At 39.9% G+C, this 21,795-nt stretch overlaps 2 protein-coding genes across 4 annotated transcripts in view; one reads left to right on the top strand and one right to left on the bottom strand.

Moving 5' to 3' along the window:
• Nucleotides 1-21,795, top strand: part of CMSS1 (cms1 ribosomal small subunit homolog) — a 371,764-nt gene that overhangs the window by 242,616 nt on the left and 107,353 nt on the right. Inside the window, exon 1 of one of the 2 annotated variants that reach the window (XM_063101233.1) lies at nucleotides 16,490-16,564. The exons of the other annotated variant lie outside the window; for it this stretch is intronic. The gene's annotated coding sequence lies outside the window, so the exon portion shown is untranslated. Of the gene's footprint in view, nucleotides 1-16,489; nucleotides 16,565-21,795 lie in introns of those variants that run through there. 2 annotated transcript variants of the gene reach the window in all.
• FILIP1L (filamin A interacting protein 1 like) overlaps nucleotides 1-21,795 on the bottom strand; it is a 300,030-nt gene that overhangs the window by 236,823 nt on the left and 41,412 nt on the right. The gene's annotated exons all lie outside the window — the stretch shown is intronic.

The following is a 21,795-nucleotide window of genomic DNA, read 5'->3' as shown; positions in this document are numbered from 1 at the left end:
GGACCCAATTCATAATAAGGGACTGTCTCAGGCTAATTAGGATATATGGACCAACTAGCCACAATTCGAGTCCACTTTTGCTTGCATCATTTTCCTACATTATTGCCCTGTCCTCCTCACAAATGACAAGATTCCAAGCTCCGTTGAACATCCCTCACAGAAGGGGACAGATAGGTCTAAACCAAATACTTTCCATTGTCTTCATTTTACCATGAAAAGTAGCAGTAGTGTTAAAGTTAGCTAACTTATTCATCCCTTAATTTGGTTATGCTTTGATCCCAGAACCCCCTCATTTCTTTCCTTCCCTCACCCTCAGAGCCTTGGGCACTGCCAGCACCCAGGTGTGACAGCTGCCTGAAGCATTTGTTGGGGGTGGGTGGGGAAGAACGAGGAAGAAGAGTATAGCCAGCTCATCCCTGCAGCTGTATCTAACCAAGGCAAGCTGCCAACACAGCTCATCAGGCAAGGGGCCACCCTGAAGCCAAATCTGTGGGTGCAAAGTTATTGTGACACATCCCACCATGAGGTATGAGGGGAGAAACTCTGCATGGTGATTGGGGTGCCAGATGATTCTTACACCACTGTTTTGGACTGCCATTCAGAGAGGAGAAACAAAATCCAAGTCAGGAGTCCTCTCTTCCTCAACTGAAGGAAGCAGTCAAGTCCAGGTGGGTTTGATGCTTCTCAGCTTCTGTACGTGGACAAAGACTCTGGGTCCAGAATTTCCTGACTAGCCCCAGGTTTTTGTCCTAGGTAAGCTTATTTTCAGCTTTTTAGATTGTATTTTATTCTTTGAAGAAAATCTGTTGTGCAGAATTGTATAAGGCTCAACAAGATGGTCTAGACTAATTGCTTAAATATGGACTTGGACAATTGTGGAAAAGCACTTCTGCTTGTGTCCTGAAATGAAAGTTACCAGTTACACAATAGTCTATTTTCAAACCTAAATGAATTACATGTTAAACGGAATAAAAGAGCACAGCCAAAAAAAGAGCATGAATTTTTTATGCCAAAAACAAAGTTGATGTCTAAATTCAGTTGGAAAGAGCTGTAGAAATTTACCTCTGACATTGACAGACAATTCTCTTTCCTCTTTTCTTTCTTTTACCTTCTTACTTCAGTATTTGAAGTTATGCCTTTGGTAACACATGGCTCTTCTACGTTATAGAAAAGTGGCAAGCAAACAGACAGTTGTTTCATTTAGTATATCACTTCTTTTGAGGTTCAAGCAGACCGAGCAAAGATCACAAATTAAGCTGATACTTTTCTAACATTCCCACAAAACCCTAGGATTTTCCAGAATATGTCAAAGGGGGAAGGGTTGATTTCGGGAGAGCTTTTTTAAAAATCTCTCACTGTTTTGTGGAGGTTAATAAGGTACTAGAGTGCCATATTTTTAAAAGGGATTTTTTTTTTTATTAGTCTATTTATACCTCACTTCCAAGTCTATACAGTACAGAAGAATAAAATAATTAGTTGAGGGAATTAGAGCAATTGGAATATAAAGCCAGAGATAACAGTGAGAAACAGAAGTAAATATACACTGTCTGGTCCTTTATGGTTGTTAGAAATGAATCACAAGTTTAACTCTAAGCTTCCTTAGTGGCTTAAAGGAAAAAGAAAGTGCTTTTTTAAATCACCCAGACTCATCCTGTGTAATGAATCTATTAAGGGCATCAGAGGACAGTGTTCAGGAGCAAATGGTTCTTTATTTGTTCATTCATTTGCCAACATTGAGCACCTTCTAATGCGTTAGAGCTTACATTGACAAAGAACTTGGGCAATACTGGAGAAAGGCGTATCTTTTTTAGGTTCGTGTGTAATGCTCAGTGTGAAAATATAACATCTCTTAAAAATGACTTTAAATATGTTTTAATGCTAAAATGGAATGTTTATCTGATTGTAGTAAGATCCTAATTAAATCACAGATATTTTTGTGATTTTCTTTTTTTAGAGAAGCCTCTGTAAATGCCCCAGGTCTTCTTAAATTGTTACCTTTGACTCTTGAAGATGCCTTGAGAAGAGACATTCCTTGGGAGCACGGAAGCAGCTCCTTGTGGGTGAAAGTCTTCAGGTTCAAAGTCAGCTCTATAATGCTCTCTACCAAACCTGTTGTTTTCACATGTTTTAGGCAGCAAGGTCTGTTCTCAAAAACAATCTTATGCCCACCCAAGACAGAAAAACATATAAGTGATATTTTATTAGTGTAAATTTATTTTTAAATCATCATGTGAATAATAATATACTTATTATAGACAGTTGTTGAGATCAATGAAACCCTTCCCATAAATTAGAAATTTGAATGGATGACAATTTTTCTCTGTCTGCTCCAGCATCTTATTTTTTTCTCCACATTATGTTTTGTTTCAGGATTTTTGTTTTTGTTTTTTGGTGGCTGACCATTATGGGGATCCAAACTCTTGACCTTGGTGTTATCAGCACCATACTCTCCCCAGTGAGCTAATTGGCCAGCTCCCGAAGCTTGAAAGAAGAATAGTAAATAATTTTAACTCAAAATTGAATAATAAAATCTAATGGCTCATATTTCTAAAAATACATTTCATTTTTATATATCTTATATCTTATAAATACGTGATTTATTTGTTTTTTGGGGGGGGGATGGCTGGCTGGGTACAGGGATCAAAACCCATGACCCTGGTGTTACAAGGTTGCGCTCTAACCAACTGAGCTAACCAGCCAGCCACCCTACGTAGATAATTTAATGTAATATATTTTATATGTAATATATTTATTAATGTTTTATTAAATTGTATATTTATAATATGAAATATATTATAAAATATTTGCATATTTAGGGCCGATCCCGCGGCGCACTTGGGAGAGTGTGGTGCTGGGAGCGCAGCAGCGCTCCCGCCGCGGGTTTGGATCCTATATAGGGATGGCCGGTGCGCTCACTAGCTGAGCGCGGTGCGGCCGGTCACAAAAAAGACAAAAAAAAAAAATTTTTGCATATTTACACATAAATAAAGGCTATAAAATATAATAAATACAAAATATATCAAAAAGAAAGCACATGCAGCTTACCAGTTCATCCTTAAATGATCTATGATATTATCATGGCATATGTGTTACATTTGTCGCATGTTATCTAGGCTACCAGTAGGCGTAATTTGTGGTCTGAGAGATCAGTTCTCTCAGAGTGGATTGGGACCCCACTTGTAATGAGCAGATGGTTCAAGCTTTTCTTGGCATGTAACTGAGTATGGCACACCTGTGCTGTAGTTATATACTCTTGGAGTTTTACATGAGTAGACACATACAGTTCAGCAATCAACCAAAGACTGATGCATAGGAATGCCCTTTCTAGTCAATAGAGCATTTACAAGAGATTCACTTCTGTGCTCCAAAATTGCACGGGGAGCTTTTGTTCCAAGGTCTGAGTGGTGGTGGTGGTGGTGGTGGTGGTGGTGGTGGTGGTGGTGGTGGTGGTGGTGGTGGTGGTGGTGGTGGTGGTGGTGGTGGTGGTGGTGGTGGTGGTGTTGTTAGTGGGGTGTATGTGTGTGTCCTACTAGAAGTGAGTGTGCCCAGTTAGTGGACGGGTCTTATGGCACTATTTGTGTTATTATTGTGGCTTTACTAACTGAACCTCTAATTGAGACTGATGAAGCCTCTCCTCCCTTTTCTTAGTCATAGATTAGAAATTCCAGGTTGGTGTAGGAAGGAGAGTCTGAGACATGAAGATAGAAAGCAAAGGAGAAAGTATTAACACTGAGAATCCATGGGTAAATTAATGCAATATTTTTTTCTATAAGTAAAATAAATATACTTATATTTTAAAATTTTACAAAAGCAAAATGGAAGCTACTCCCACCCCAACCTCATGTAAACCTGTTGTTTGAGTGTATCTTGTAGAAGGAAAACCTTCTGCTTATGGTATGGGACAAAGTTATAAATAAATTCATATTTGATCTTGTTCTGTAGGTATATAAAGATCATAAAATGCCTTGTAGTGATCTTCTCAGATTTGATTCTTCACAAAAAGGAATCTAAGTTGGGCAAGGGTAGGATGCCTGAAAATTTTAAAACCTTCAATGTGTAATCTTCCCTAAATAAAATGAAATTTAGTTCAATCCTGGGATAAATACTATGTTTAATACTGCTGGAGGTATTTCCCTGCTCTCCATTTGGTTACCAGTCTTATCCTTCATTTCTATTCTCTCCTGAAACAAGTGTGTTCGTGCTTTATTGACAGCGTGCTTCCTGGGCCTTTACCTCTCATACCTACATATTGCTCCAATTTGGCATAATTGTATAATTCACCATTGCAAGCCTTCTACCCCAGAAGTGTCTTGAAAGACATAGTTTCCTAGGGCTGCCATAACTAATTACAACAAACTGAGTGGCTTATAATGATAGGAATTTATTCTCACATTTCTGGAGGCTAGAAGTTCAAAATGAAAGTGTCAGTAGGGCTATGCTTCCTCCAAAGGTTCTAGAGAAAAATACTTCCTTGCCTTTTATACCTTCTGGTGGTTGCCAACAGTTCTTTACATTCCTTGGCTTGCAGCAACATAACTCCAAAATCTGACTCTGTCTTTACGTAGTTGTCTTCCCTCAGTTAGTTATGTGTCTGGGTCCAAATTTCCATCTTCTTATAATGATACTAATCATTGGATTGGGGCCCAACCTAACCCAACATGACTTCTTCTTAACTTGATCACATCTGCAAAGACCCTATTTCCAAATAAAGTCATATTCGTAGGTTTCAGGCACATAAATTGGGTTGGGGTTGGGGACAACATTCAGTGTGGTACAGGGAGTTAGAATGTTGATACATTTTCTCACTTCCCTGAGTATTTAGGGGTTTACACTTGAGCATTCTATTTGTTCTCAAACAAAGCATCCTTGAGCTTTGAGCTTTCCATTTAGTTGGCGTATGGATATTTGTTTTCACTGTGATATCTTTCTTACCTGGAAATCTATCCAAAGCCACAGAAACCTTAACTAATCAATTCTTTGGTCACTGCCATAGCACATGCTGAGTCTGTAATATTTTATAAAATTGCCCCTTGAGGCCAGGTTTTGTTCTCCAATATTCATATGCAACTTCCTACTACAAGCAAAGTAAATTGCATCCAAGTGTTTTCAAGCATTGACTCTGGCGGTCACTTCTTCCCAAATTCTGTACTTTGTTCTTTGTACATCTGGACATTAGGCTTACTTAACCGCGTGTGTAATATTCACTAGCTGTGAAGAGCTTCATTATCCCAGATTCTTTTACCACTTGAGCTACCCTAGTATTATAAAGGCTGGCCAAAGGTCAAACATTTGTGTGCTTTCAAGGTAGCATATAGTGATGTTTAAATCCCTTCCTTAACCAAAGTTGCAATTGTACTGAGAAAGGGGTTCAGGACAAAGGTTACAGACTGGCCCAGGCTCCACATTCCTCCCCAGACACGTTTTCCTTGACTTGCATGATGGCTTTTTAAAGAAATTGAATTAGTTGCTAATAATAGCAGATTTCACAAAGAAGTCCAGATCTCTGGCTTTTCTTGAAAACTCCAAAGATCTGGCAACCTTGGGCCCACATTCCTGCATCTGGGCGGGGCTGCAGAGCAGCTGTCCCTTCAGACAGAGCATGTGTTCTTGCCTGTGCTGAGGACCAGTCTGAACCACTTCATTTATGTTACCTGCCTGGCCCCTTTTGGCATTTGGGCTGTCCACTCCTGGCCCAGGATTTAGGAATTCAACCTGAATGTTCCTGCTGGTGTAGCTCAGGGAAAGCCATACTGAACATGCGGGGGCAGTGGAGGACAGATCACTGGTTTCCCTTTCCTTTGATTTGCACTGTCTTTTGGCTATTTCCACCAATACCCCTCAAGCTCAGGGATGAGATGCTCACAATGCCTCTGGATTCCATAGTCTTGCCCCATTTCACCTATCTCTGCTGTTACAGTTGAGTTTAAATGCAAGAACTGAAATGTTCAAAAGTGCAAGGTAGTTTCAAATTCAGTCTCCTGTTACTCTGTTAAGCTTGGATTTCATTAATCACAGCACAAGCTGTTTCAGAAACTTTTGAATGCCCTTTTCCAGCTTGTGGAGCTTTTGACCCTTCTTGCTGATCATCTCTGCTTCCATATCTACCCTTTATCCTTTGGCCTACAGTATTTTGACTTCATGTTAGAACTGTCTTTCTGGAATTCTCCTGCCTCAGGCTTTTAGCAGTGTCCTCATGGTCTTGCCTTTCAGAAGATCTTTGAGCATCCCCTATCCAATTCAGGGTCTCCCAGTTCTCCCTGTCCTGTTCTTGTACTCACAGTGTTTCAGTAGAGGACTATCCTCTCAGGCACCGACCTCAAGATCCTGAACAGTGCCTCTCTAGCCTCTCTAGCTTTCTTCAGAATACTCAGCATCACTAAACACCCTCATAGTTCTTCATTGTCCCCTAACATTGTTGGCACATTCAGTCCATCCAGCCCATAGAAAAATATGTTCACTACATGATCCATGTGGCCACATGCTCTTCTGAGGAATTCACAGGACATACTATCACATTATGACAATCACCATCTGGTGCTAGAAAAAACCCTAATTTGTCTCTCCTCACATATTTGTAAATACTAAAGACCCCATCTTTACCTTTATTTTAAAGTGTATTGGAGCTTCTTTATGATTATGGGTAACATACATTCATTGCAGAGAATGTGGAAAATACACAAAGAAGCAAAGATAAAAATAAAAATTACCCAGAACTGCACCACCTAGATATTATCACAGCTAGCATTTTGCTATGTTTATTTTCACATTTACATTTTAATCTCTTCCTTTCCCAGTTCTTTAGTCCTCACTCTTGAGGAAAGGGTAGTTTTTGTGATTATCCCAATAATTTAGAAAAGAAAGATAGTTACATAACTCAAGAAAATTCTAGCCTTAACATTTCAGAATGTTTTCAATATTATACACATGCTTTCTTGTTTTATGTTAAATTATTTTACCCTTCCACAATGTGGTGAGTATCAGGTTTTTCATAACTACCCCCAAGGAGGCCAGTGATTATGTGTACAGCTCTCTCATTTTTCTGATAGGATAGATTGCATCATGGACAATCCCTGTGTGCAGAGTCCTGGCTTAGTCACAAGCAAGGGGATCCCGATTGAGCTGGTTGAGGATATAAGACACAGGTGAAAGAAGATTCTTATTTGCTCAGGGTGGCCTGAAGGTGCCGGGTGAATTGCAGGTCATGAGTGCCAGCTGTGGTGGACCAAGATCTTAGGCTGTGGCTTGAAGGGAGGGAAAGACTAAGAGGGGGGAAGAAACCTATTTAGGTGCAACTTACAGTAGAAAAATGTTAGGATACCAAAAATTATTACCAGCCGAGAGTATGGCAAGACCCAGGAACTAATTCTAACTGTCAGCTCCAGGATTTCCCCACAATATTTCCAGCTGATGAACTGACAAATATCCAATGTATCCTTCCATAAATATTGTTAAATATTCCAGACCTCTCATCTGCTTTTTAAGTTTTTGTGGGAGGCTTTTTAGAAATTTATTTTAAAACCTAGAAATATCTATTTTAAACAAAAGTAATTCAGTATTAAAATAAATAAGTAAATTGCCAGTTACTGAATGCTTACTACCTGGTGATACAAAGATAAAAGTTCATAATCTATCTTAGTTAAGCTAAACAGGGATATCCATTAACATTTTAGCATCTAGGTGAGAAGTGCTTCTAGCACTTGCTGGCTTTATCTGGTTGTGATTAACAAGCATCTCATAAGTAATACAGCTAATGCTGAGTTTATAGATGGCTGTAAACAAATGTCTCCTTGCTTTGGACCTCCACACAACCAGGTAGCAGCTCTGGACCATTTTAAAAAAGAGCAAGCAGTTTGCCCCACAGCTTTGGGCTACCTCTATTAGAGAACTGGTGATTGGGTGGCTCAGGGAGGCAGATTGTGACAGAAATCTGTGGACCTAGCATCAGAGAAGCTCTGGTGCTTAAGCATGTCAGTTTCAGATACTCATCATATCATCAAGAAAACGTCAATAAAAGCCCAGATCTCTCAGGCTGTAGAACCTTCTTGTAAATTGGAGTGGACAGAATAGCTGCGATTTCTCCAAACTCTGAAATATTACATGTTCAGGGTAATACTGAAATGCATTTTGTGTTCTCCATCTTGTTAAAGTTCTCGTGATATGTCCCTATAAAAGTCTGCTGGCCTCCTGCAAGCAGGAAATGCACCTTTGGTTATCTGTTACCAATCAGCTCAGTTAGTTGAAATCTAAGGGGGTGGGATCAGGCCCCATATGGGACAGTTGGCTTCATATAGAACAGCCCCTACTAACCCAGCTGTTTCATAAATGCATGCGTTTGATCACAGAGGGCATAGGTATGAGCACAGCTGGCACAGCATAACCTAGCCCTGCTACTGGAAAAAATCACTTAGATCCTGTGTTCTTTTGATAGAGTCACTGTCCTCATCCATGTTTAGAATTACCAAGTGCGAGCATAATGCCAGGCCAACTTTTATGTATTTGTCGAAGATCCTGATGACCTTTCACCCAACTGACCATCTAAATCTTTCTATCTTATGAAAGACTGATGAAAATAGCTAGTTGTTGGAGGCTGATTCTCTGCAAGTTGCTATGCCAAGTGTTCTGCATGCATTCTCTCACTCATGCCTCAGAGTAACCCCAGGCAACATGTACAATTTTTATTCTCCTTTTGCAAGTGAGGAAACTGGGGAATTTACCTAACTTTTCTAGGGTCCCACATCCACAGACTGGCAGAACCAGGATTGCGATCCATGTCTGTCTAACCCTAGAGCCCATACAATTACCCATTACACTCTGCTGCCTCTCTAGGGTTCTTCACAGGACACTGAATAGAGTTGGGGATTTTAGAAACTGCAGTAAGCCCCTTATGGAATGAAACTTTGCACAGTCAGATCCTTTTAAGTGGGTATGATTTTAAGTTGTAATCTTTGAAGTGAAAAGGTCACCTGTGCAGGTAGGCAGAGAAAACTTGACAAATAGTCAAGTGAGGCACATATCTGTTCTTGGATGCTTCTACAAGCTTCCCGTTAGTGATCTCTATGTCTTGGTAGCTCGAGATACATCCCAAATCTAAAGCTTTGCTCAGCTTTGGTTTCTCAAACTTTCAGTTCAAACACAAATTCCCATAGTGGACAAGTTGAAAAATTTCTCTCCACTTCTTTCCTCTGAATTCCCACGCTCCTCACCACCAACTCATTTCACTTTATACCCTCAAACCCAAAGACATCAACAGATCATTGAGGCCCATTTTTCTTGACTGTTCTGCTCAGCAGTAAAATTGCAGAGGCTTTTTAATAGGAGGAAGCTGTATAACCTCCTTTGTTAGAACATCAAGTTAAGTCACGACTTCTCTGATGCTACAGTGTCATCTGTGAAGTTAGTTTTAGTCATTAAGTGATATATTTGGTGTTCTGGAACCCTGTTCTTCCTGACCTTCTAACTTCACTCACATCTGAGTGCAGAGGGGCAGCTTGGACAGCACGGAGAAGGCATTTGGTGCAAGTTCAGGAAAAGGTCCTTGATAACATGCATCTCTTCCATGTTTTTCTTTTGAAATTTTGTAGATAGATATGAAATAAAGGCTGTTTTTAGGGTAATTTCTCTTTTACCTAGTCAGCACTACAAAGTAAGGCTTAAAGCTTTGTGGTTTTCCTTAAAAGAAAGAACAGACTGACTCACTTCATTGTTGACACAGTAAAGTATACTTGGAGTTGAAGAGACTCATTGGATAATCTAAATGGTTTCTGTCGTCCAGCTTCTGGGAAGCAATCGTTTTAAAAATGCAGTCCTGCTCTAATTTTCTCTTTTTCCTTACAGGGCTTTATAAATTACTGGCATTTTGAAGATATAATGGAATAAAGGTCTTCCATGTCACATACTTTCTGAGGCAGTGAAAAATGCTTTATTCCTGTCCTGACCCATGGCTTCTTCTTGCCTTCATATCCCTGCTCTATCACTTCTTTCATTTTCTTCACTTCTAGCCTTTTTTCCTTCCATTCAGAGAATATTTTTTAGCTCCCGTTATATAAATAACAGCGTGCTAGGCTCTGAGGAGGTGAGGAGATGAAGACAAAGGCCCCGTCCTCCAAGGGCGTAGGGTATAGTTCAGACTTCTCAGTTTTAGCAGCTGCCAGAACCAGGAACATCTGTGAGCTAGCGGGAAAGGGCCAAGCACAGGACAGAGGAGGAATTGAGACTGTACCGAAGTGGAAAGGACACATCACATCTGAAGGGGTCAGTCATTACACAGCTCCAGCTGATTGGAAACATTGTGGAATGCTGGTCCAGCATTGCCAGAGCTTCCAGTTTGTCAAAAAAAAACAAGAAAAAAACCCAGAAATCCAAATTTTTTTGTGTGTGCCATCTCCTGATTTTTAAAAAAACACTGGCAGCTAATTCAAATTCTTCAAAAACGTTATGTGGGCCAAACAAAACATGTATGTGGGCTGAATTCAACACATGAGCCTCCAATTTAGGAAGTTCTGATCTGGTTAACGAGGTAAATCACACATGTATGAAATCATTAATTTAAAATGTGGCCCATATGACTAAGAGCCCTAATGAGTAGCAGAGACAGTTCCTGCTGGAGGAGTTCAGAGAAAGGAGGAGGAGGAGGACTGGGGAGTTGGGAGGAAGATGGGCTCCAGGTGCGTGTGGCCTCAACTGTGCCAAGCATGTTGAGGGGCTGTGATGAAATGGGGGATGTGTGTTACGTGGTGGGTGGGCTCCAGTGCCAGACTGAAGAGGTTGGGCTTCACTTTATATGTCATTTGGAGCCACTAAGGATTTTTTGATCTGCTGTTTTAGAAAATTAAATTTGTTGGGAGGTAACAGAGTAGCACACAAGGAGAACCCATGAGGAGATGCTGTGGTGCCTTCCCAGCTGTCTCCCTCTCTGCTTCCTCTTCCACCCCTGTGCACCACACTCAAAAGCCTTCCTCCTGACGCACTTCTAAGAGAAGCTGCCTACCTGGCCCAACAGGTAGCTTGAAAGTATGCCAATGCCCTAAACCAAAACAAGAAAATGAAATCAGACCAAATTAGAATGGCCCCCCCACCAAAGAAAAAAGGAGAAAAAAAAGAATGCTTAGCCACCACCTCCCACTGAGTAAAAACCACCACTTAAATAAATAGGGCATGTCTTTGAGCCATACAGATCTACCAGTGGCCAGCCTGTGTGGCTCTAACATGGGAATGGAAGGTGTAGAACTACATTCTCATTAAGTACACGAAGTGATCAACAACAGCTCAGCAACAGCCACACTCAGAAACCACACATTTAGTCCTAATATTTATTAACAGGACTTTCTCTCTTTAGTGGCCAGTAGAAAGTGGCCTTTCTTTCTAATCAAAGGAGAAAAGCACTTTTAGAAAAAAGGAAGAAAGGGTATGGATTTTTAGATATTAGAATGTACTGTAGAGTAATCTTTCAGTGTGCCAAAAACTGGCCATTCCTATGTACACAGTGGGTGTGTTTGTGCAGTGACAGGCTCCAGCTGTATATGACTGGACATTTACCTGGGCCCCATCTCTAGACAGAGTCAGTCAAAGTCAGGGCCAAGGGTGTGGACTTTTGAAAACCTTCACAGTGGTTGAGGACCCTACACAATTTTGCTTAGAGGTTGGAACTTAAATGTTCAGCTGATGTAGGCAATTCATGGTTATTCCACCCGTGATTAAACAGGGTGTTCATTTTCCCAGGCCCTTGTTTTATTTATTCTTCCTCCTGCTACGCACATTTCCATTATCTTATTTCTTATTAGTATCTCTACCAGAAAATGACAAGAGGAAGGGAAAGAAGCTGGAACTTTTTTAAAAAAAAAATTGTTTTACCTCATAATAAGAACAAAAATAATAATTACCACACCAGCAAAAACCACTAGCATTTCTTGAGCTGCCTTTATTATATGCCAGGTGCTGTTTGTTCTAAATGCTTTAGGCATATTAATTCATATAATTCTCACTATCTCTATGTGCCATTATCTTACCCATTTAGAGGTGAAAACTGAAACACAGAGAAGTCACTACAGTACTCAATGGCTCACAGCTAGGAAGTACCAGAGGCAAGCTTTGAAACTCAAGACTGACTCCAGAGCCTTCACTTTTTAAATTTACCTTTTATCTATTGTGGTAAAATATACATAATGTAAAGTCTATTGTTTCAGCAATTTTTAACTGGACAATTCAGTGGCATTAGGAACACACATCATTCTGCAACCAGCAGTACTACCCATCTCCACAAACTTTTTTGTCTTCCCAAATTGACAGCCTTCATTTTTAATCACTATTCTATATTACTTCCCCAATAATACTTAGAGGTCTGGAAATGTTCACTATTTGTGGTGATCCTGTCTTCTTTTAAACATGGAAGATTTAATATCCCTTGAGTCTTAGCATCCATTACTTCTTCATTTGTCCTCTGTGCTACTTGCACACGTTGCAGCTGGCCCCTCACACGGGGTCAGTCACACCCACCTCTCCGAGCTCCACCCTGGATTGTTGCCATAACTGGTCTCCCAACTCCCAGATGTTTGTTCAAACTGGACATCATGAGACCTGGTTCTCATCCTATAACCTGGAGCAGCTCGTTTAATCTCTCTGAGCCAGTAGATCTTTTGTTCAACAGGAAAGGAGCATCGGAATAGACGTTTCCTTTTGACAAAGACCAAGTTTCTAGGAGCTCTCAGGAATCCTCACTATGGAATTTGGAGATCACTTCTGCCAAAGTCAGGAGAACTTCAGGCTGTATTCCTCTGTCGTTATTTTACCACTTGGCACCCCGTTTTCATTACTGCTGAGGTACCAGTGCCCTCCCTTGCTGCTTGTTAGCCATCTAAAGTCTGCTTATACCAAGACTCCACCTCAGTTCTTGTTCCCAAACAACTCCTGGTATTTCTTCTCATTTTTTCCTTCCTCCCTTATTTTAAAAAAAAAAAAATTTTTTTTTAAAAAGGAGCTTCATAAACCAAATTTTAAAACTCCTAAGCTTCTGTCTCACTCTGAGCAATTAGTAACCAGTGTGAGATCAGAATACTTTCTTGTCCAGAATTTAACAGTCTTTTAGAAATCATTTTAAGGATTATTTTAATTTGAGGACTTGACTTTCATTAAAAAGATTTTTTTTACCTGGTTAACTAGTTTTTTCTGGGTTTGTTTTTTTCTTTTTCAATTTGCAAGGTCACAAGTAAAGAAAACATGCATAAAACTTCATCGGAACTCTGGGCTTCACAGCACAGAGGAAAACTAATTTTCAAAAGCATTTCATTTCTTCTCTCTGTAAAGAGGGCTCGGTTAAAGAGATAAACTGATTTGTTCCATTATTTGAAGTATAGAGAAAAACCTAATTAAATGTTAAAATCTCTCTACATGTTTACCCACCAAGACTATGACTAATAAATGCTGTCAACCAAAACCATTGCTGCCAGTAATGAATGTTCACGGCTTAAGGTTGAAAAAGTTTCTTATAGTCCTCTTCTCAAACCTCAACTTTCTAGCCTCTAGAAGCAGGTGAAAGAGCTCTTGTTTTGTTTTTGTTTCATTGTTTCTGATTTCAGAGATCCCAGAAGAATGGAAATTTTGAAAGTGAGTTTGAGGTCTGCTATAAACTTTCAAGGTCTCTCTTTCCTTCTAGGGTTACTGGGTTGTCTGAGAATGTATTTGGGATGTGGTAGGTTGGGAAGGAGGAGGATTTACCAGAGTAAACATTTCACAAGGTTCTGCTTTGCAGTTTAACTTACTAAATAGACAAAACCTGAGTATTTCCTGTGTATCTTAAAGGACCAGTTTGTTACCAGCTCTCCAGTCCCACTGCCTCTTTTCCACCTCCCCTCCCGGAAAATATACATATACATACTTTTTATACTTTTTTTTTTTTCACGTTAAAGCCACTCATCAGGTGGGGCTGGTATTTGCATTTGCCAGCACCATGCTGTATTAAGTGTGCTGTGACTTACTGACTTATTAGCTTAATTTATGGAGTAGGTGGTTTTCATTCTTTATTGTTTGATAAATGCAGCCCAATATTAGATGCAGAGAACTTAGGAATAGAAGGCCCTGGAGTCAGGAAGGGAGACGCTGGCAAAGGGCTTGGAAAATGCCTACACTCCTAGTGGAACTTGTGATTTCCACTTACTAGTTTTCTTTAACCTCAGATTCATTGAGGGCATGTTGGCAAATCATACATATACATAAGAACACTTTTAGTAAGTTCCATGTTGCCATCTGCCACATAAGACTCATTTTGCCAAACAGCTAATTTTTGAAGAAATTTAGCAGTTTGATTTTCACACAGTAAATAGATGGTAAATGGCAAAGATTTGAGGAAAAAAACCCAAAACCTAAATAAGCAAACGTTTTCCTGCTCTTGCCTATGCAATATGTATCTGTCTACCAACACATGTTATACATAACACACCTCCATGCGTGTGCATAGCAAAATACTGTGCTAGGCATTATACGTGATATAAGGAGGAACAACACAGTTCTTGCTTTAGGGTCAGTCTGATAGGGTTGGTTGAAAACCATGAACCCAAATGGCTACAACATAAGACAGAGTGTGGAAATGATGTAATTGAGATATACATTGAACAGTCTACTTGGCGTGATGTTTTGGTGTCAACTGGATGTGGATTGCTGCCCAGCGCTACTCAAAGTTTAGTCTAAGAACTGGTTGCATCAGCATCAGAAATGCAGATTCTTTGGCCCCATCCCAGACCTACTGAATCTGAATTTCTGGAGGTGTGACCCAGCAGTCTGTGTTTTAGTAAGCTCCTAAGTTTTAACAAGAATGTCCAGATCATTCTTCTGCTCACTATAGTTTGAGAACCATCGCTCTAAGCCGCAGTTCCCAGGCCACTCCAGTCTTTCGACATTATCATCCAAGTCACAGGTAAGGAGGTGCAGAGTCAGAGAGATTAAGGAACTCTCCCAAATGCCATACTGCTAACATTATAGCAGTCTAGATTCAATCCCAGTTCTGTTGAACCACATATAATCTGTGCTCCTCCATCTACCCGCTGCTGTCTCATCCTAGAAATTATTGCCAACCATGCAAGCCATTTTCTTAAGATCTCTTTCTTGGTTTTCCATTTTTCATCTTACTCTTGTGTCTAACTAAAAAAGTACTCACTTTAATCATTTTACCACTGCCATAGTGCCCCAGAGCTGTCACCATTGTGATTCTGAGGTACAAATGACACTTTTGGTTTGTTTGCCTTGCTATGTCATCATCAAATGGTCACAAGTCCACAGTATATCTAATCAGTCCACCAGCATGTCAGTTCATATTCAGATTTGGGGTGGGGAAAAAACATTATATTTCAATACAAATTCAAAGTAATCAATTAATGTTTATTGGCCAGCTACCGTATGCCTAATTCTGTGTTCTATGCTGTAAGGCAGTGTTGCTCAGAATTTGGTTTGTGGACCAGCTAATTACCTGGGAACTTGTTAGGTATGCACATAATCAGGTCCCACCCTGGACCTTCTGAATCAGAAACTCTGGGGTGTGGCACAGCAATCTGTGTTTTCAGAAGTCCTAATGCACACTAAAGTTTGAAAACCACTGCTATAAGGGAGCTGAGAAGTTACAGACAAGGTTGTTACTCGTAAAGAGATTATCAGTCTATTTTACCTTGCCCACCTGACAGTGGCTGAATTCAAACAAGTTTCTGATAGCTAAGAGTCTGGGTATCATGATTTCACTTTACTATGTCTGCAAGATTCAGAAATGCCTCCTGCAGCTCTTTGTGGGGGGTTTTTGTTTTGTTTTGTTTTCCTTTCCTCTTTTAATTAGAGTCAGTCATTCATTTATAAAACCACTTACAGAAATTTCAGTATATTTTAGATGGCAATTACACTTTTTTCTCTCCCCAGGGGTCTCAATTGCAAAGAATTCTTATAGAACTGAATTGTTTTGTTTGTGTAGGCAGTCATTTGCCATGTGGTGAGCTTGAAAACAGACTAAATAAATGGTTTGGATGGTGATGCATGGATAGTGGTGATTAAAGCAAGGATAATGCAAAAGGCTGTGCTGCTTCTTAAACAACCCGGGGACTAGACCAACTCCTACAGTCCTGGGTCACAGTTTCAAGATTTTTGTGTGACTGTATTTATAGCCAGTCATTCCTTGTTTTCTCCCAGGATATCCTTTTTCAAGAGAATATTTGTCTTCTTTAGGGAGACACCTGAAAATGTGTGTCCCACACAGATTTCATGCTCATGCAGACGAAAATGTGTGCTTTGCATACAAAAAAGCAAGAGTGGACTATTAACTGTCACAAGGCCGCTAAGACACACACTCGTAGGGCACCAGTCACAGAGTGCAGGAGCTTTGCAACTCTGAGGCCCTGCCTACATTTCTGAATCTCACTCGTGAAATAGGGAAATTTCCATTGCTCATAGTTGACTAAACTAGGAGATCCCTAATCCATACCGAATTATCCTGACCCTCTCTTTCTCTTCTTGCCCTTCTAGGCATTTTCACAAGTTACTCTGGCCTCTCCTGTGGGGCAGGTAACAGTATAGGAATTAATATCTTGGAAAGCAGGTAAAAAAGCACCTGGTGAGGGTATTTTGTATAAGAAAGGTAAAGGTTTTTGTGGGATGTCTGTTAAAACTCTGGGTCTGATTGGTCGCATTCCGCCATTAATATGCCGTATTGAGAATAGTGAGTGATTTTCAGGTGAAGTTTGACCTAGAGTCACTTTATCTAAAATACTGCCAAATCACCTGAATTTTGCAGGTATGATATTCAAATACAGGTTTATTTAATGTCAATATAAGCTCTTGGTGGGGAGCTGGGGAGCAATTAGAATTCACAAGATTATGCTATCCAAGTTTCAGTAGTATACTGATTTTGATAATAAACTGATTGATGATTAACAAGTTTAAAAACTGTACTGCACACTGAGAAGGTGATGAATAAATACTGCAGTAGTTTAAAATAGCCACTGTGCTCTCTACCCAAGCCTTGAGCCATGTGGGCTAACATTTCAAAGAGGCATCGGTGACCACCCAGGAGGACTCTAGGTATAGTATAATAGAAAAACACAGAATAGAAGCACAATAAAATAAACAGATAAAGTCAAAGCCGTCCCCACCCACCCTACCCCCATAACTCATTTGTGCCCTTGTGTCACTCCATATCCCAAAGACTCAAGGCACCTCCAAAGACCCTTACACACCCCTCCACAACACAATTCAAAATTCACAGAGGGGAAGGGACGGCAGGAGGGATCTGGATCCACCACTATTGATGGGAATTTATGAATAGCTACTTTGTAAAATTGTGGAAGATTACATGGAGCATATGTAAAAGTCCAAGGCAATCATAAAAATGCATATTTAGTCAAAGATGTACCATTGTTCACATAGCAAATTTTGTTAGTTATCATACCTGGCATTGACAAAGATACAGGGAAATAGGTGCTCTTGCACACTGCTGTTGGAAATTGAAATGTAAATTACCTTTAAGGCAATTTTGCAATGATATCATAAACCTAGGTGGATGAATGGATAGAAAGATAAAGAGAGATGATGATTGGTTAGAGCGCAGCCTTATAATCTCAACATCATGGGTTTGGATCCCCATATGGAGCAGCTGCCAAAACAAAAAAAAATTACGATGAAGATAGATAGATAAATAGATAGATAGTGGGTGCATGTGAGAGAACAAGCGAGTTGTAGATATAGTGTCTTTTGACCAAGCAATTACATTTTAAGGCGTTTATCGCAAAGAAATCATAAGGGGCAGGTACAAAAATTTAACTACTAGGCTATCTATCACATGGTTGTTTATAATATTGAAAAGCTAGAAGCTTAACATAGAGCCGTGACTGCAGGCACTGGATGAATACTGATTCCCTCCCACTCACCCTGGAATCCCCATCTACTGCCACTCTCACCACCATTTCTACCCCAGTGTAACCACTAAGAAAACCAAGGCTAAAAATGTGAAGTAATTTGCACAAAATCAAACAACCAAGATAAACACGGAGTTTCAGTCTTTTAAAGAATTTTATGCAGGTCATGGCTTTGCCTCTTTTGCGTTAAAATCAAGGTCAACTTGTGTAGGCTCAGAATCCCTTAACCTTGATTCTGAAATCCAAAAAGCCCCCAAAAGTGCAAGTTTGTTAAAAAGTATACAAATTCATTTGACAGTAAAACCTAACCTGAACTGACACAAGTCTATTTAGAGTCTTTAACCATTTAATATGAATATTATTTTATTGCAGGAATATTAATGTTTGATCAGTGGGTACTGCCCAAGAACCCTGTGGGAGTGTCATGTAATACATAATATATGTATCATTTTGTCTTTGCAAAATCTGAAAAATTCTGAAACACATTTGACCGAGAAGTTTCGGGTGAAGCATCTTGGACCTACAGCTTCTTCTCTAGCAAGGAGAAATCAGCATATCTGTTAAAGGCTAATGAACAGTGCTTGGGATATGGATTAATTTATTTTTAACATTCCAGGAATGGAACCTAGTGCTTTATGTGACAGTGAATTCTTCCTTTACCACAATTTTTCTTAACTGCTCTGGAGTTTGTGTGTTTACTGTGTTGGGGCTGAATGTTAAATGTTCTCCTGTAGAGAGTTAGTTATGAGAATAGAATTAACTTTATCCAGAAGGGACACTTAAAGTTTTCACAGAGATGATGAAGAAACCATCCAGCTTTTAAAGGTCATGATTCAGATGACCCAGCTGTGAAGAAGGGCATGCAGCTAGTTAGCATGGAAGGACCATATATTATGTTCGTGGTTTTAATGCTTCTATTTCCTGTTTGGACATTTCAAAGGACATGCTCATCACTGGTCTGTGGGTGGCTAGGACAGCAGCAAAAATGAGCACGACTGTCCCCTTTTTTGTGAACTACAGAGAACACTGTTTCTCAGTGTTCTATGTACAGTGGAAAGAGTAAAGACATTTCTTCTTTTTGTGAATTCGTAGGTTATTTTGTGAATTTGTAGGTTATTTTGTGAATTTGTTGGTAGCAATCCAAGAAAAAGTTCAGCTCGTTCTCACCATCACCCAGCAGGTGGCGCTGTGAAATAGAAGGACATGACAGTGTGGGGAGCTGCCTTTCTGCTCCACAAACCCAGTTATAACATTAGCAAGTGCCCACATGATTTTGGCACTTATTAATACATCAGTTGACATACTTGAAAGTTTCCTAAAGGTCCGGTGCCTCAAACAAGTTTAGTTCAATTTCATTTCACATCTTCTGTAGAGCTCCTGCTTCCTTTAAGATCAACGATGTCAAGTGCTCATACAATGAGCATTAGCAGAATGCTCTTCTAGCATTAGTAGGGTCACAGAGGTCCTTTAAAAAGGTGCAATTCTGTTACTGTACCTGGATGTTAGAATGGATCCTTTCTTCCATGTGGGGGAAGGCTACATTCTCCTCATCCAGGTGTAGGCCTTGTTACCCTTCCTGCTTGGGAGAAGATAACATTAACTACTTGAATGAATTGCCTAATTTATGCGACAGCCTCAACTGAGCCAGCCATTAGCTGCCCAGGTAATGCTTAGCTATTCTGCTCTGGGCAAGCAAGCAGTTAAGAGAAAGGGGAGAAATAACCTTGTTACGTGTTCCAGACCTTTCTTTTTGGAAATACACTTTTCTCTTCTCTGATAATGCTGGTTTGCAGTTCTGATATAGCAGCCAGTTGAATCAGTGTCACAGTCCAAAAACCAGTGGTTCCTTCAGGCTTCAGTCTTCTGGGGCACCAGACAGTTGATGCTCGTAAGAACTTTCACGGCTTTTTCACAGACATTAATAGTTTCCTGGCACGGCCAATCAGGAAATGTCATCATGGTCTGGAGGAACCAATAAAAATACAAGTAACCTGTTTTGACAGATCTCTTTTCTGCCAGAAATTTTAGAATTTGGGTTGGGGTGGGGGATAGCAGAATGAAGAGCCTGTTCATTTGTGAGGGTGTAAGCAGAAATAGTGGATTTGCCATAAGAAAAGGAGCTTATATCTGCCCTGGAAATGAGATACAGAAGACTCTAGCTCACTTTGGCAATCAAACAAAAAAAACTGCTTAGATAGGGCAATTCAAGTCTAGTGTACATTGGGTGATTTTTCTTATTTTTTCCTTCATGATTCAAACATGATTCTTAACTCTTTTGATCCTCAAATAGAAAACTCATGCATTAAAAATTTAACAACATTTGATTATGGATGCACACATGGCATTGCCATAAGATATGCAGTAAAAAAGCCATGGATTTAGACAATTATTACCAAATGGCTAAAACTAAGTGTTCTTTGCTCACCCCTGTTATGGCCATAGTATGGATCTGAGTCCCATTAATGTGAGCAACATTGAATGTTGCCCTGAGAATGTTGATTGAAATTAGATTTGTGGAAGAGGTCAATTGTTTCTGCCTTGCAAATTTTGGGGGGAAGTTGATCAACATAAATATTAAGTGTAATTAGAGTAAAACTGATAGAGACATCTGAAATAATTGTTTGATGTCTTCCAACCAATGAATTAAAAACACATTTTCACACTAGTGCTGATTTTGAGTACCCTCCTTTTTCTTAGGACTAGAGTTTTAAATAATGTTGCTTTACTCTCTTAATTAGTTTAAGCATCAACCCAAGTACATTGACACTAGCCTGTGGGCCTAGTCTGGTCCACCATCTGATTTTATAAGTAAAGTTTTATTGAAACTCCACCACACTCATTTGTTTATTTACTGAATATGACTACTTTCATGTTACAATGGCAAAATTTAGTTCTTGTGATGGAGACTGTGTGGCCTGCAGAGGCTGAAATATTTACTGTCAAGACCTTTACAGAAAGGTTTGCTGTCCCATGACAGTGAAATGAAGCAAGGTTTTACACCACTAATGTGTACATTTAAGTACAAATGAAGTAACTTTTGTCTGCACCTTCCTGGAAAATATTGGGGTAGAGGAGATTGGAGGGGAGGGGACTCATAAGCTTATGTCAAGAAAACAGAAATCTTGTGGTTTCCCCTTCAGATCTTTAGTCCAAAATCAAATAAGGATCTTAGGCCCAGGGTACAAAAGAGAGAATAATGTGGGTGAATATCTTCAGTTGGCTCATTTTGTTAGGGCTTCTCAAAGAAGCCCAGGAAGTTTTCAGTGCCAGTACTGAACCTCAAGGCATCCTAGGAAATAGCCTCTGGTCTCGCTGCTAATGTGACAGCCAGTGTTCACTTCAACACTGAAGTAAAGAGCAGAATGCATGCTGGGCCAGACTTCCCATTTGCTACCTCTGTGGGTCTTGGCACCAGGAAGATTATTAAGAACCCTTTCTACTCACTCTTTTTAAGTTTGTGTCCCTTTCCTTTTAAAACCTTGGAGTTCAGCATTCATTACCTTTCTCCCGTTTGATTGCCCACTGATGTCACAGAGGGAGTAATGGTTTTCCTATTTCCTTTCTGGGGACATTTTGCATACTGTGGTTCTCCTTCCTTTTTTTTAGTCTTGCATGCAAGTAAAAGCAAGTCATCTTTCACAGTTAACTGCGGGAAAAGGTTTGTGGGGGCTTTTTTTTTTTTCCTTCCCTCCTTCACAACTGGAAAATATGAGGCAGATCCTGTTTATATGTGCTGTAACCTCAAAAGGAGCTGATATGCTGTTGTCATTAAAGAAGAATCCAGAGCTGTTTATCCTACAGTGGAGGACTGGAGCTCTAAATCTGAAAGCCCCCCTGGGCCCTCCAGGCACAGACTGTAGAGAGCTCTTTGCTGCTTTCCCAAGGATATTCCCAAATGCAAGATGCAAGGCAAAGA

This window comes from Cynocephalus volans, chromosome 1 (genome assembly GCF_027409185.1).
Source record: "Cynocephalus volans isolate mCynVol1 chromosome 1, mCynVol1.pri, whole genome shotgun sequence".
NCBI classification, from domain to species: Eukaryota; Metazoa; Chordata; class Mammalia; order Dermoptera; family Cynocephalidae; genus Cynocephalus; species Cynocephalus volans.
The sequence above is the reverse complement of the archived record's forward strand: the minus strand, read 5'-3'. Positions and strand labels throughout refer to the sequence as shown.